Here is a 14119-nt window from a genome sequence, read left to right on the forward strand (position 1 = left end):
TTCAGTGAAGTACAGAAGTGACCAGCCTGGCTTGGGGTGGGAAGTGTGGAGCAGTGGGAGGTCAGTCAGACTGGAGAGGTAGGTAGAGCCTCAGATGCAAAGCCAAGGGGACTGAACGTTGCCCTGTAGGCAGGGGAAACCATTGCCAGTTTAACCATGGCGGACTAAAATCAAGAAACTCATTTTGGCCACTCTGTGTGGAGCCTGGGAGACCAGATTAGGAAGTGATGCAGCCCTGGAAATAGAAATGAAGGCTTCATGGAAGCACCTAGAAAGGAGTCAGAGCTCCCTACCTGATTTCCTCAGGGAGATGAGAGGGAGTGAGGAAACTGAGGCATGGAATGGGAGGACTCCACTGTCAGAGATGCCGGGAGGAGGGTCTCTGCTTGGAAGACAGGCTGGCAGGCCTCACCGAGAAGCATCTAGGGCCAAAGTGTCCTCAGCTTTGTCCTCTCTGCTTCCCTGGGGAAATGCTAGCAGCCGCCTTGACCAAAGATGTCCCTCGTAAAACTCTGAACTGTACATGTTTCCACATGTTTGTTGGGCGCTGTCCGGGCTTCAGATGTGAATAAACAGACACAGCCCGCAGCTGACATTCTAGTGGGCTCGTGCAAATCAATACATAATTGGAAACTTGAAAGTTCCAAGAAGGAAAGGTGTGGGAGCGACTGAAAGTGAACCTGGCCCAGTTGGAAATGGGGCAGAACAGCCATCAAAGGCTTCCCAAGGAACCATCGTTCGTGCAGATCAGAAAGGTGAGACTGAGATCATTAAGTGGCTGGGGGAGCCCTCCAGACAGACCCTGAGCCCCAAGTGAGCAAAGGGCCGCCCTCCCCGACTGGTGAGGGCTTTTGCTGCCCTTCCTTGCTCTGCCCTGCAGTCTTGACCCAGACCCAAGTAACCTGCCCCCCAACCTGTTTGTAGAAAGTCTAACTGCCAGGAAACCACAGCCTCCAGCCCCTCCCCCCGAGAGCTTGTTAGAAACTCTGGAGCCCCACCCCACACCTACTGAACCGAGACTCTGGGGGTGGGCCTGGCACATTGTTCCCAAGCCCTGCCAATAGTCTGGACCGCTGAAGTGGCCTCCCACCAGTTCGTTGTCTTAACTAGAACCTTGCCTCAGCCACTGCAAGACTGAACTTGCCCCCTCACAGGCCCAAGTCCCTGGGCCACCCGACCTGTTCCTTTCCTGAAGGCCGATAGCCTTGCAGCACACCTCCCTAAAATGACTTCCTGGAGAACCTACCAGGGCCTGTGCCCCTCCTGTGGCACATCCATCTGTAGAATCAATCCGGGCCGAGGGAAAGGGGACAGCTGAAAGTCCATGCCCAGTTCTGCGTGTTCATTGGGGAGATCTCTCATTTCAGTCATCTCTCCACCCCATTGATGTCGACCTAGTTCATTCAGCACCTGGCTCTGTCCGCACCTGGGTCAGGTGTACTGGCACAGCCCAGCTGATCTGTCTCCTCTGATCCAGCCTCTATGCACATCCAGGGAGTCCTTCCTAAAACAGACCTAGATCCTCCCTCTCCACTGAAAAAGCTTCAGTGGGTCCTGATTTTCTCCTAACACATTCCATGGCCAGTCCATCATGGCCTGTGCTCAGCCCACCTTTCCAGCCTCTTCTATTGGGCTTCACACCTGCTGTGCTCCGCCCAAACTGCTCGTGCCCTGTCATACATCCCTTTGCTCAGGTTGTCCTGGATTCCTGCAATGTCCTCTCCATATGTCCCCAGGTCCAGAATGGCCAGCTCCCTTTCATCCAAAAAGCCTACCCGGATCCTCCCAATTGAAAACCTTGCCTGTTCTCTAGGCTCTCAGTTTGGGGATCTCAATCTTTGCCTCATTTCGTGTATTCCCTCTGTGTACTTTTCTCCCACCCCCACCAGTCCAGGAGCTCTTATGGCAGAGCCAACCAATGTCCCCACAGCACAGAATGGGCATTCAGGAAACACATTCAACCACCTGCCTGGCCTGGAATCCTAGAGTAACAGCAGCCAACGGAAGGAAACAACCCAAGGCCTGGGGAACGGAGCAGCCAGTGGGACTGGTTGGAGCAGAGGTTCTGAGCCCGGTGTTCATGTGTGATTTGGGAGGTCTATGAACCACATACTAGTAAATTGGATGCAGCCTTTGAGTCACCTGTGAGTGTGTCTTTTGTCAGGAAAAGAAAGGCACATAGCTATAATCTGCTTTTCAAACGTGACTGTGGCCCAATCAAAACTTGAGCCAGTGGAATGGGGGCCAGTAGCTGTGGAGAAGCCCACTTTGTAGAGAGGGTCCAGGAGAGACAAACTGAGGGACAGAATGGGCCTCCAGGCCTTATCAGCACTCCCATCTGCGTGTGTTCCTGGACCAGAAGTGCTTGTGGCTCGCTGTTCCATCTGTAGAGTCTGTGACTCTAAAACAGGGAAGGACTGGAACCAAGGCGGAGGATGGCTCAGCAGACAGGAATGGTTGAGGCCTCTGGCCACAGCACTCCAAGCTCTGGTGTGCATTTCTATGCACTGACAAGTAGCTCTAAGCTTTCTCCTTGGTGTGTAATAGCCCTTGCTGGTGGAAAGTTCTCCCTTCTGCTAAACTGAAATACCTCTTGATGTGACTTCCCTTGCCTTCCCTCCCTCTGTCTAATCCCAGAAAGATAGCTTATAAGCTTCTCCTGTTGTCCTGCTAGGCCCACAGCCTCCTGTTCATTCTAAACCTTATCTCCAACAGCATTTCATCCTCCCAGCTTTCTCTCAAAAGGGTCTTTCTCTTCTGGCTTCCTACAAAGCCTGGAAGCCATCAAAGCACTTCCTCAGTTATAAGGTAATCACCAGTTTAGCTGCCCAGTTCTCCTATGTCCACTTGTCAAGGGCCAGGGGCTTTTGATTTATTTCTATGTCCCTAAATTCATGTACAATGCCTGCTCCTGGGAAGGTGCCCAGTAAGTGTAACCAGACTGGAAGGGTATTTAGAGGGGAAAGCTACCAATACCCACATTGACCAGCTGGGGGAGCTTCAGAGAGAAGAAGCCACAGCCAAGGGCGCTCAGGCAGTTAACAGAGCCCTGGCTAGACCCTGGGCTCTGACCCCTGAGGCCAGTGCACTGCAGGTTACCCATTTGATTCAGGCAGCCTAATGCAGCAAAGGTGCCCAGGTGGGGAGGGAGGGACATAGGCTCTGATCTGAGGCTCTCCAACATGAAGGGCTTAAAGAGCACAAATAGTTGGGAATGGAGAGAAAAGAGGCTTTTCTTTCTGCTAAACTGAAATACCTCTTGATGTGACTTCCCTTGCCTTCCCTCCCTCTATCCAATCCCAGAAAGCTAGCTTATAAGCTTCTCCTGTTGTCCTGCTAGGCCCACAGCCTCCTGTTCATTCTAAACCTTATCTCCAACAGCATTTCATCAGAAGAGGCTTTGCCCTAGCTGGTTTGGCTCAGTGGATAGAGCATTAGCCTGAGGACTAAAGTATCCCAGGTTCGATTTCAGGTTGTGGGCTCGATCTCCAAAAGTGGGCATGCAGGAAGCAGCCGATCAATGATTCTCTCTCATCATTGATGTTTCTCTCTCTCTCTCTCCCTTTCTCTCTGAAATCAATTAAAATATATTTTAAAAAAAAAGAAGAAGAAAGAAATGAGGCTTTGGGAGATACTACAATCTTCCCTCACCAGCACTGCCTAGTTATTGATCATGGAAAACCCAAAATGATGATGGAGCCAAATTAGAGCCTTCCTTTAGTCAGATCTGCCTCTCACCCACTCAATCCCAGGAGGTTTGCTCACATTTGCTCCTTCAGCCCAGAGAACTTTCTAGAGTTACGTGAATAGGGGATAAAAGGAGAGAGAAGACGGTGAAGTCCTATCAGCCTTTTTTTCTGTACTGCAACCTGTCTCCCAGCAACTCTTACAAGATGCCTTTTCTAGCAACTTCTGAGAGAGACACACACTATTGGCTTTGTTCTCCATTGGGGGGGGGGGGGGGTGGAGACCATCAATTCGGGAAATATTAACTGAGCACCTACTAAGTCCAAAAGGATGCAGAAGTGACCAAGATAGAGCCCTTACCCTCTGAGTCCCACAGAGAAAGTAATAATCCAAGTGCTCTTTGACTTAAGAGTAAGAACAGAGGTCTTAGCATGATACATGGCCTTCATCAGATCCTGGTTTGACCAGAGGTACTTTGAGAGATGTTTGGAAGAAAATAGGGAAATTTGAATGTGACTTGATATTAGATAATATTAGGAAATTATTATTAATCATTAGGTAAATTAATGGTATTGGGGTTATGTAAAAAAATCCCTATTTTGTAAAGATGCATATTAAACTGGCAAAATGTCAGGAGATATATACACTGAGTGGCCAGATTATTATGATCTCTGAACGCATAATCTGGCCACTCAGTGTATATCCTATATAATAAAAGGCTAATATGCAAATTGTCCCCTCGACCATGAGTTCGACCAGCAGGCAGGCTGGTCAACCGCCCATGTCCCCTCCCCCTGGCCAGGCTGGCTGGACCCCACCCATGCACGAATTCATGCACCGGGCCTCTAATATATATATATACTGAGTGGCCAGATTATTTTTTTTAATTTAATAAATCTTTATTGTTCAGATTATTACAGTTGTTACTCTTTTTACCCCCCATAGCTCCCCTCCACCTGGTTCCCATCCCACCCTCTTCCCTTACCTCCCCCGCACTGTTCTCATCCATAGGTGTACGATTTTTGTCCAGTCTCTTCCCGCATCACCCACACCCCTTTACTCCTGAGAGTTGTCAGTCCACTTCCTTTCTATGCCCCTGATCCTATTATATTCACCAGTTTATTCTGTACATCAGATTTTTAATTCACTTGATTTTCAGATTCATTTGTTGATAGATATGTATTTGTTGTTCATAATTTTTATCTTTACCTTTTTCTTCTTCTTCCTCTTCTTAGAGAATACCTTTCAGCATTTCATATAATACTGGTTTGGTGTTGATGAACTCCTTTAGCTTTTTCTTATCTGTGACGCTCTTTAGCTGACCTTCAATTCTGAATGTCAACTTGGCTGGGTAGAGTAATCTTGGTTGTAGGTTCTTGCTATTCATCACTTTGAATATTTCTTGCCACTCCCGTCTGGCCTGCATAGTTTCTGTCAAGAAATCAGCTGACAATCATATGGGTGCTCCCTTGTAGGTAATTAACTGTTTTTCTCTTGCTGCTTTTAATATTCCCTCTTTGTCTTTTGCTCTTGGCATTTTAATTATGATGTGTCTTGGTGTGGTCCTCTTTGGATTCCTTTTGTTTGGGGTTCTGTGCACTTCCTGGACTTGTAAGTCTATTTCTTTCACCAGGTGGGGGAAGTTTTCAGTCATTATTTCTTCAAATAGGTTTTCAGTATCTTGCTCTCTCTCTTCTTCTGGCACCTCCATAATTCTAATGTTGGTACGCTTGAAGTTGTCCCAGAGGCTTCTTACACTATCTTCAAATTTTTGGATTATTTTTTCTTTTAGCTTTTCCAGTTGAGTGATTTTTGCTTCTTTGTATTTCAAATCTTTGACTTGATTCTTGCATTCCTCTAGTTTGCTGTTGGGTTTCTGTATAATATTTTTTATTTTCAGTCAGTGTATGTTTAATTTCTAGTTGGTCCTTTTCCATATCCTTGAGGGTCTCTCTCATATCCTCAAGGGTCTCGCTAAATTTATCGGCCTTTTCTAGGAAATTCTTGAAAAACCTTATAACCGTGGTTTTGAACTCTATCTCCAGTTGTTTGTTTTCCTCCATTTCTTTGTTGTTTTTTTTTTATCTGTTTCTTTGTCTCCGCATTTTCGCTGCTTCCCTGAGTTGGTAGGGTAGCTTTGTGTGCTAGTTGTCCTATATGGGCCAGTGGCTTGGCCTCCCCAGTTACCTGAGGTGGACACTCTTGGTGCACCCCTTTGTGGACTGTGTGTACAGCCTTGTTGTAGTTAAGTCTTGATTGTTGTTGGTATCAGTGGGAGGAGTTGACCTCCAGGCCGATTGGCTGTGAGGATCAGCTATGTCTACACTGGGAGACAGCCTTATTTGACTAGACTTGCAAAATTATAAAAGCCTCTGTGCTCAGCTTGGATGGGGCGGAGTTTCAGGGTGGAGCCTACAGCCTTGGCTTCCCGTCAGCTCCGCCTTATGAGGTTCCTGGGTCTCAGTGTCCCTCAGTGTCCCTCAGTACTAGCTGCAAGCACCTCTGAGAGAAAGGCACCCTGGAGTTTTGCCCGCTGCCAAACAGTCTAGTCTCTTCCCCAATGAGTCTGGATTCCCAGATTCTCGCCCGGAACTGGGGTTCAGTGCAGTCGGAACTGGGGTTCAGTGCAGTCCGGAGCTTTTGTCTCCTTCCCGCTAGGGCAATTCAGTGGCACAGTCAACAGACCTTCCTCTGTGCGCATTCCCGTGCGCGCCTCCGGAGCTCTGCCTTTCGCCGCTCCCCTGCGTTTCTGCCTTACAGCCCAGATTCCCCCAGTATGAGCCTGGGTCCCCAGGGTCTCACCCGGAACTGGGGTACAGTGCAGTCAGAGCTGGGGTTCAGTGCAGTCTGGAGCTTTTATCTCCTTCCCTCTAGAGAATGCCAGCCAGGCACTCAGCCACCCTGTCCTCTCCTGCTCCGTCCTCTCCGCACGTGCACGCCCGTGTCTCTGTACCTCAGGCTTTTACGGCTCCTCTGACTTTCCTTGTGGTTTTCTCTTTCCTTCTAGTTGTAGGATTCCAGTCAGCCAGCTTTCCTGTGGTTCTGGATGATGTCCATTTTGTCTTTTAGTTGTATTTTTGAAATTGTTGTGCGAGGCTGCAGTTTAGGTGTTTAACTATGCCGCCATCTTGGTTTCTCGGCCAGTGGCCAGATTATTATGCGTTCAGTGTATAATTCAGTGTATAATTTCATTTTAAATATTTAAACTATTTCAGAAAACTAAGGATGGCAAATTAACAATTGTTAAACCTAAGTAATGAGTATACAAATGCTTATTATATACTACTAGAGGCCCGGTGCATGAAATTCATGCATGGGGGGTGTCCCTCAGCTCAGCATGCACCCTCTCCTATCTGGGACCCCTCAAGGGATGTCCAACTGCCCATTCAGGCCCTGTGGGATTGGGCCTAAATGGGCAGTTGGACATCCCTCTCACAATCCAGGACTGCTGGCTCCCAACTACTTGCCTGCCTGCCTGCCTGATTGCCCTTAACCACTTCTGCCTGCCAGCCTGATCACCCCCTAACCACTCCCCTGCCAGCCTGATTGACACCTAACTGCTCCCCTGCAGGCCTGGTCACCCCCAACTGCCCTCCTCTGCTGCCCTGGTCACCCCTTACTGCCCTCCCTTGCCAGCCTGGTCACCCCTAACTGCCCTCCCCTGCAGGCCTGGTCCCCCCCAGCTGCCCTCCCTGCAGGCCTGGTCACCCCCAAATATCCTCCCCTGCTGGCCTGATCGCCCACAGCTGCCCTCCCTGCTGGCCATCTTGTGGCAGCCATCTTGTGTCCACATGTGGGCGGCCATCTTTGACCACATGGGGGCAGCCATCTTGTGTTTTGGAGTGATGTTCAATTTGCATATTACTCTTTTATTAGATAAGATTTCCTCTACTTTTCTGTACATTTGAAATTTTTCATAATACACAATTCCAATAAAGCAGTTTTCTAACATTAAAAAAAAAAGCAGAGTTCTGCAAATGTTGAACTCAGGGTCAACTCCCACTTGCTGTCCACTTCGCTCAGTAAAGTTTTATTGGCACCCAGCCACATTCATTCATTTGCATATTGTCTATGGTTACATTCATGCTACAATGGCAGAGTTGACCAGTTATTGTGTGACCCACAAAGCCTAAAATGTTTACTATCTTCCCCTTTACAGATAAAGTTTCCCAATCTGCTTAAGAGTGACTGATAAACCAACATGCAAATAAAAAGATGCTCAACACCATTAGTCATTAGGAAAATGCAAATCAAAACCATAGTGAGATACCACCTCACACTCACTAGAATGCCTACTAACAACAACAACAACAACAAAATTAACCAAAAGAAGAAGAAGAAGGAGAAGAAGAAGAAGAAGAAGAAGAAGAAGAAGAAGAAGAAGAAGAAGAAGAAGAAGAAGAAGAAGAAGAAAAAGAAGAAACAAGATGAGACCAATTTGGTCAACCTGAGAAGAGAAGGAATGGTATTCTAGCCTTTGGCTGAGGCAACCACTGTGGGCTATGGCTAGAAATGGTAGGAGATGAAGTTGCAGGGGTCAAGAAGCTTGGACTTGATCACCCCCTAGAGAGTGACATGGCGACATTTGTGCTTGAATGGTGAGGGTAGAGTGCAAAGTGAGGAACTGGAGGCAGGCACCAATGGCAAGCTACTTCTGCAGTCCAGGAGAGAGGGTGAGAGTGTGTATGTCTCAGAAAACTGGTTATGAGGATACAGAGAAGAAATAGTCTGGAGATGGTTCTGGGCTAGAATAGACAATACTCGATGATTGGATGTGGAGCTAATGGACAGGGAGGGATAAAAGAACTAGAAAGCTTGCATTCTGGCCACAGTGAGTCTGAGGAATCTTGGGGTTCTAGAAAGCAAGAGATCAATATTTGAGGGGTCTTGGCATACTGCTGCTACTTGAAGTCATGGGAACACAGGAGGATGAAGGATGGGACCTGGAGGATTAAAAGGTGAACTCAAAACTAAGGCATCGAGGAAAGCTAGGGAGGAGAGTGGTCAGTGGTGTCAGCCAGTGCAGAGAATTTGAGGAGGCTGAGGGCTAAGAGTAGATTCCCAGACAGTGAATAGGGAAGTGTCCCTAAGGTCTAACAGTTACAAATATGTTCTGAGCACCTCCTGTGTAACTGGCCTTGTGCTAGGGGCAAGGGCACCATAGTGAACAGTTGAGATAAGAGCCCTTGTGGAGCTAATGATCCAGCAAGGGAAGGGAAGGTAGTCATTAATGGAAGAATCACAATTTATTCAACTGGGCTATGTGGTCACAGGAAAGCTGCAGCATGAGGCAGCAAGTGTCATCCCAGTTGTGGTACACTGGTGCTCAAGGCAGATTTCCATGAACTCTTTATGAAACTTGTATCTTTTCTTCATCTTCCCCTACATATTCTTCTTTGATGGTGGCCTTCTCAAGGGCAGATTTCCTTAGACTTTGAGGACCCCTTCAGCTCCCACCCCAGACAATACTAGTCATGCTGTGGACACTCCAGATTTGTTGAATGGTTTTGGTAGGAGGGGATTAGAGAAAAGACCAAAGATGAATGCTGAGCGAGATGACAGGAACAGAGTTATGGAAAGGCTGGCAGACAGCTGGGTTTTGTTCAGCACCTCCTCAGCCAGCACATTCCCAAATATACAGATGGACAGACATATGGACCAGTGTTCTCTCCTTTGATTGTCACAACAAGCCTGTTTATTATGATCTTCACTTTGTACAGGGAAGCCCAAAGCCTTTAGCGGTAGGGCTTTCAAAAGACATACAGCTGGTTGGGGCAGAACTGGGCCTCAACCCCAGGCTGGCATCCCTCTGGCCCAACATTATTTTTCCCAATGGCCTTTCAATTTCCCAGGGTAATCCTAAGTGGCCTAAGCCCCTTCCTTACCTCTCCACTGGGTAGGAACACTGGATGTATGAGAGTCCTGTGGTGACTATAAAAAATTACCACAAACTTAATAGCTTCAAACAATGCAAATTTATTCTCTTATAGTTCTGGAGGTCAGAAGTCCAAAATCAATTTCACTGAGATAAAGTCCAAGTGTTAGTAGGTCTGATTGCTTCTGGAAATTCTGAGGGGAAAACCCATTTTCTTGACTTTTTCAGCTTTGAGTGGCTTGGCTATGGCATCACTCTAATATGCTTTCATTGTCACATCTCCTCAAAATGTGGACACCTCTGGGGGCCATTATTCAACATACCACAATGGCTAGATGTACATATCTAGAAAGGGACCCCTCTGGGCCAATAGTCAGCAGGGCGGGAGTGTCCTGGCAAAACCAGTCAGGCATGAGGTTATATCTGAACCTCAGTATAAGGTAGTGAGGCAACTAGCTGAGTAGGTAGCCTGGTAGAGTCATGCCTGAAGCCTGGTCAATACAGGCAGATGCATCATAAGAGGGTGCTAAGCAAGCTGCTGAGGCATGGAAGAAAGGTACTGGGGCACAGATATAAGGCAGGCCTCCTGCTAGAAGGGGGACCAAAGACCAGACAAGTCCCAACAAGTTCCAAAGCTATGAATCCAGGGTGTGGCAGCCCCTGCCAAGCTTACTGGGGGAGGCAAGCCCCTGGGTAGAGTGCCAAAGGACTGCCTACCCAATGCTCCAACTCACCTCTGACAGGCCAAATGCTTTATGCAAACTGGGCTGGATCCGTGCAGTCATCTGCCAAATACTATTCTAATCATTCCATGGCTAGTTTGGCACCTACTGATGATTGCAAAACTTGTACAGAGGTCACTAATAGACTGGTGCTGGCTTAGAAGGTGCTGAGAAATGTGGGTGTGTCTGTGGGGCTGGTTCAGAAAGGCCTGAGAAGCCTGTGGCCCAGGTGAACCAGTGTTTGTCTGAACATTGCCTCCAGGCCCAGGGCGGTGACCTCTGATCCTGGGACTGGGACTTTCATCTTGGGAGGGGAGGCACTGGGAATTGGACACGCCTCTTTGTGCCTTGTTTGGGGCTGGGATTAGCTTTTGGAAGAGTGAAGCTCAGAGACTAAGTGAAGGCTGCCCAGAATAAGGCCCTCAACTCATAGCCGACCAAAGGGGCTCCCAACATGGGTCCAAGTGGAACCAAGACCAAGCCTGAAGAGACTGGGCCCTGCAAGAGAGGCAAGGATAAGACCCAAGGCTCCGAGGCTCTGCTTGTAGTTCAGCAGAGGTCACCCCATGCCACTGCAGACCTAAGGGCTCCAGAGGTTTCCAAAGCTAGTTCTTGCTCAGACCACTGGGTGCTGATGGGCTGATTTCATTGTGAAGGGGCACAAGATAACCTTTGACATCTATAGCCTCTCTAGACTTGGGGCTCCATGGGCAGTCTGCTCAGAACCTTTACAGGAAAACCTACTAGCCTGGGAGGCCCATTTCTAATGGCAGCATGTTGGGGGCTCTCCTTGGAATGCCTCCTGCCCTCTGCCTAGCAATTCTCGACTGGATTGGCAACAAGGCCAGGTGAAGTTCGCACTGTGCCCTCCTCTAGCCTCCCACTGTGCCTGCTCAGAGCTTCCTCCACTGATGACACCAGACCAACATGCCTGGCTCTTGCATCTGCCTCCCTCCAGAGTGAGGAGTCCTCCAAAGCAGGGCCTGCTCAGAACCTCCCTATGACCCCTGCAGTGCCAGCACAGGCATTAGCACCCTGGAGCCTGCCTCTCCTCATTCAGCTTGAATGCTTCACAGAGCTGAGCTGAAGGGAAAGCAGAAGCTGCCTTGGGGGTTCACCAGAGGAATCCTCCACTGTGGTAGGCCACTGGCATGAGAACCCAGCAATGAGAAAACTGTAATGACTGGGGGCTGAAGGAATTCTCCAGGACCCAAGTTCATTGTCTGGGAATAGTCAAGCCCTACCCAGCATACTTCTGGGACCAAACTCTAGCAACCCCTCAGCCTAACCTTCCTCCTCCAATGTTTGAACTCAGTTAGGGCATATAGGCCAGCACCCTCATTGTTCAGATAAGGGGGCCAAGATTCAGGGAGAGATGAGATTATTTCAAGAAGAAAAGTCCAGCCCAGAGGTGTGGCTCAGTCTCAGTGGTTGAGCCAGGAGGTCACAGTTTTATTCTCAGTCAGGGCACATGACTGGGTTGTGGGCTTGATCCTCAGTAGGGGGTGTGCAGGAGGCAGCTGATGGATGATTCTCTCACATTATTATTATTTTTAAATATATATTTTATTGATTTTTTACAGAGAGGAAGAGAGAGGGATAGAGAGTCAGAAACATCGATGAGAGAGAAACATCGATCAGCTGCCTCCTGCACACCCCCTACCGGGGATGTGCCCGCAACCAAGGTACATGCCCTTGACCGGAATCAAACCTGGGACCCTTGAGTCCACAGGCCGACGCTCTATCCACTGAGCCAAACCGGTTTCGGCGATTCTCTCACATTATTGATGTTTCTATCCCTCTCCCTCCCTCTCTCTGAAATTAATAAAAACATATTTTTTAAAAAAAGAAGGAAAGCCCATTCATGAAAGAAGAGCTATTACAATGACAATCCCCTCCTAGAGTCTTCTGTCCAGCTCCTTCTAGAAGCCTTTGGCCCTCTCAGTCAATCCCAGGTTTCTATGCTGAGGAAAGGAGTGAGGGAGGGAAACTCATAGGAATGAAGCACTGTTAGCCACCGGAGTTCAGATGGGCAGTGTTATGGGTTTCATTGTGTCCCCCAAAAAGATACTTGTGAATGTGACCCAATTTGGAAATGGGGTCTTTGTAGATGTAATCAAGTTAAGATGAGGTAATTCAGGTGGGCCCTAATGCTATATGACGGTGCCCTATGAGAAGATAAAACACAGACACAGACACAGGAGAAAGCCTTGGGGAGACAGAGGCACAGATTGGAGTGATGTGGCCATGAGCCAAGGGATGCCTGGGGCCATCAGAAGCTGGAAAAGGCAGGAAGGATCCTCCTTTAGAGGGTTCTGAAGGAGTGGCCCTGCTGACACCTTGATTTCAGACTCCTGGCCTCCAGAACTGGGAGAGGAGAAATGTCTGTTGTTTTAAGTGCTCCCCCGCCCCAGTGTATGGCACTTTATTGTGGCAACCCCAAGACAATCTGCAGACTCTTTCCCAAGCGTCTCCTAGTAGGCTCACAGCAAGTCAGAGGCAGAGGCCTGGCCAACTTCCCATTACAATGTCAGTGCCCCTGTGCTGCCTCTCCTGGCCAGCTGCTTCCATCCAGTCATGAATAAACAGAGTTCCTCAGCTTCAAAGTACTTTGGACATACTAATTAACTCTTGGTTAATTGGATGAAATAACTTGAAGCTCTAGTGACATCATCTCCATTCTGTGCCCAGATTTAGCCACAAGTGAAGTCGGATGACTGCTGGGCTATGAGCCTCGTCTTGTGGTAACATGTTGTGCCTTTCACAACTGTTCCACGAATCACTGGTCAGGGAGGCCCCCCAGCCCCCCTCAGCTCCACAGGCTTCAGAATGGCCAGCTGTAGGGGACTCTTAACCAATCAATCACACACAAAGTGGTTTCTGTGATTAAGTGTGTGTGTATGTGTGTTTGTGTGTGTGTACTACATACCTCTGCACTGTCCCACATTGCTGAAATGGTCTTACTGGCAGCTCTAAACAAAAGCCTACAAAAACTCAGATGTACCTTCAAATCTTCCATAGAATGACCCTCAGGCTCTGTGACTCTCAGGACCTACGTACCTCCTACCTTCCACAAGAAGAATTTATCTGCCCTTTATGTTCAGGACCCCAGAGGGTGAGCAAGACTTGAACTGGCAAGTAGCTGCTTACAAGGCCTAGAGGCAGAAGCCTGTCCCAAGTCAGAGTGGGGAGGGATTCAGACCAAGGCTTGCAGGTCATGGCAGGGAGGGGCAGGGCTGGGGCTCTCCTGACTGCACCGGGCTTCCCAGTAGATAGAAATGCACAGGCTGTGGTGCACAGACTCAGGGGACCAAGGTTGGAGTTCTGCCTTTGACTCTGCCATGAGTGAACCTGGACGATAGCAGCAGCCCTGTCCCAGGTCTCCCTGACTCCTTTCAGACTCCCCTTCATCCTCTATCCAACAGCCAGGGGCTCTGAGCACCAGGAAGGTCTGCTCTTGCCCTCATCTGTGTGTCCCAGCAGGTGGGCTGGAACATCATCTGTGGTGCAAAGGCCATCATTGTCCAATAACAAAGGAAGGAAGGCTGTCCCTCCATAATGCTCTTCCAATCTTTCAGATTATGCAAAACAAAACTCCGAATTTGGTGCTCTTGTGTGTGTTTGTAGTTGTAGCTCATTCTCCCTGCTGTGGAGTATTATAATACATGAAGACACCACAACTTTCTTGTTCTGTCTGACAGGCACTGTGGCTACTCTGGGCTATTATAAATAGTGCTGCTACGGCTATTGTTGTGCATGCCTTTGTTGAACATATATATGCAATTGTGTGGAGTGTGTGTACCTGTATGAGTTTGCTGGGGCTGCCGTGACAAAC

This window comes from Cnephaeus nilssonii (assembly GCF_951640355.1).
Source record: "Cnephaeus nilssonii genome assembly, chromosome: X".
NCBI classification, from domain to species: domain Eukaryota; kingdom Metazoa; phylum Chordata; class Mammalia; order Chiroptera; family Vespertilionidae; genus Cnephaeus; species Cnephaeus nilssonii.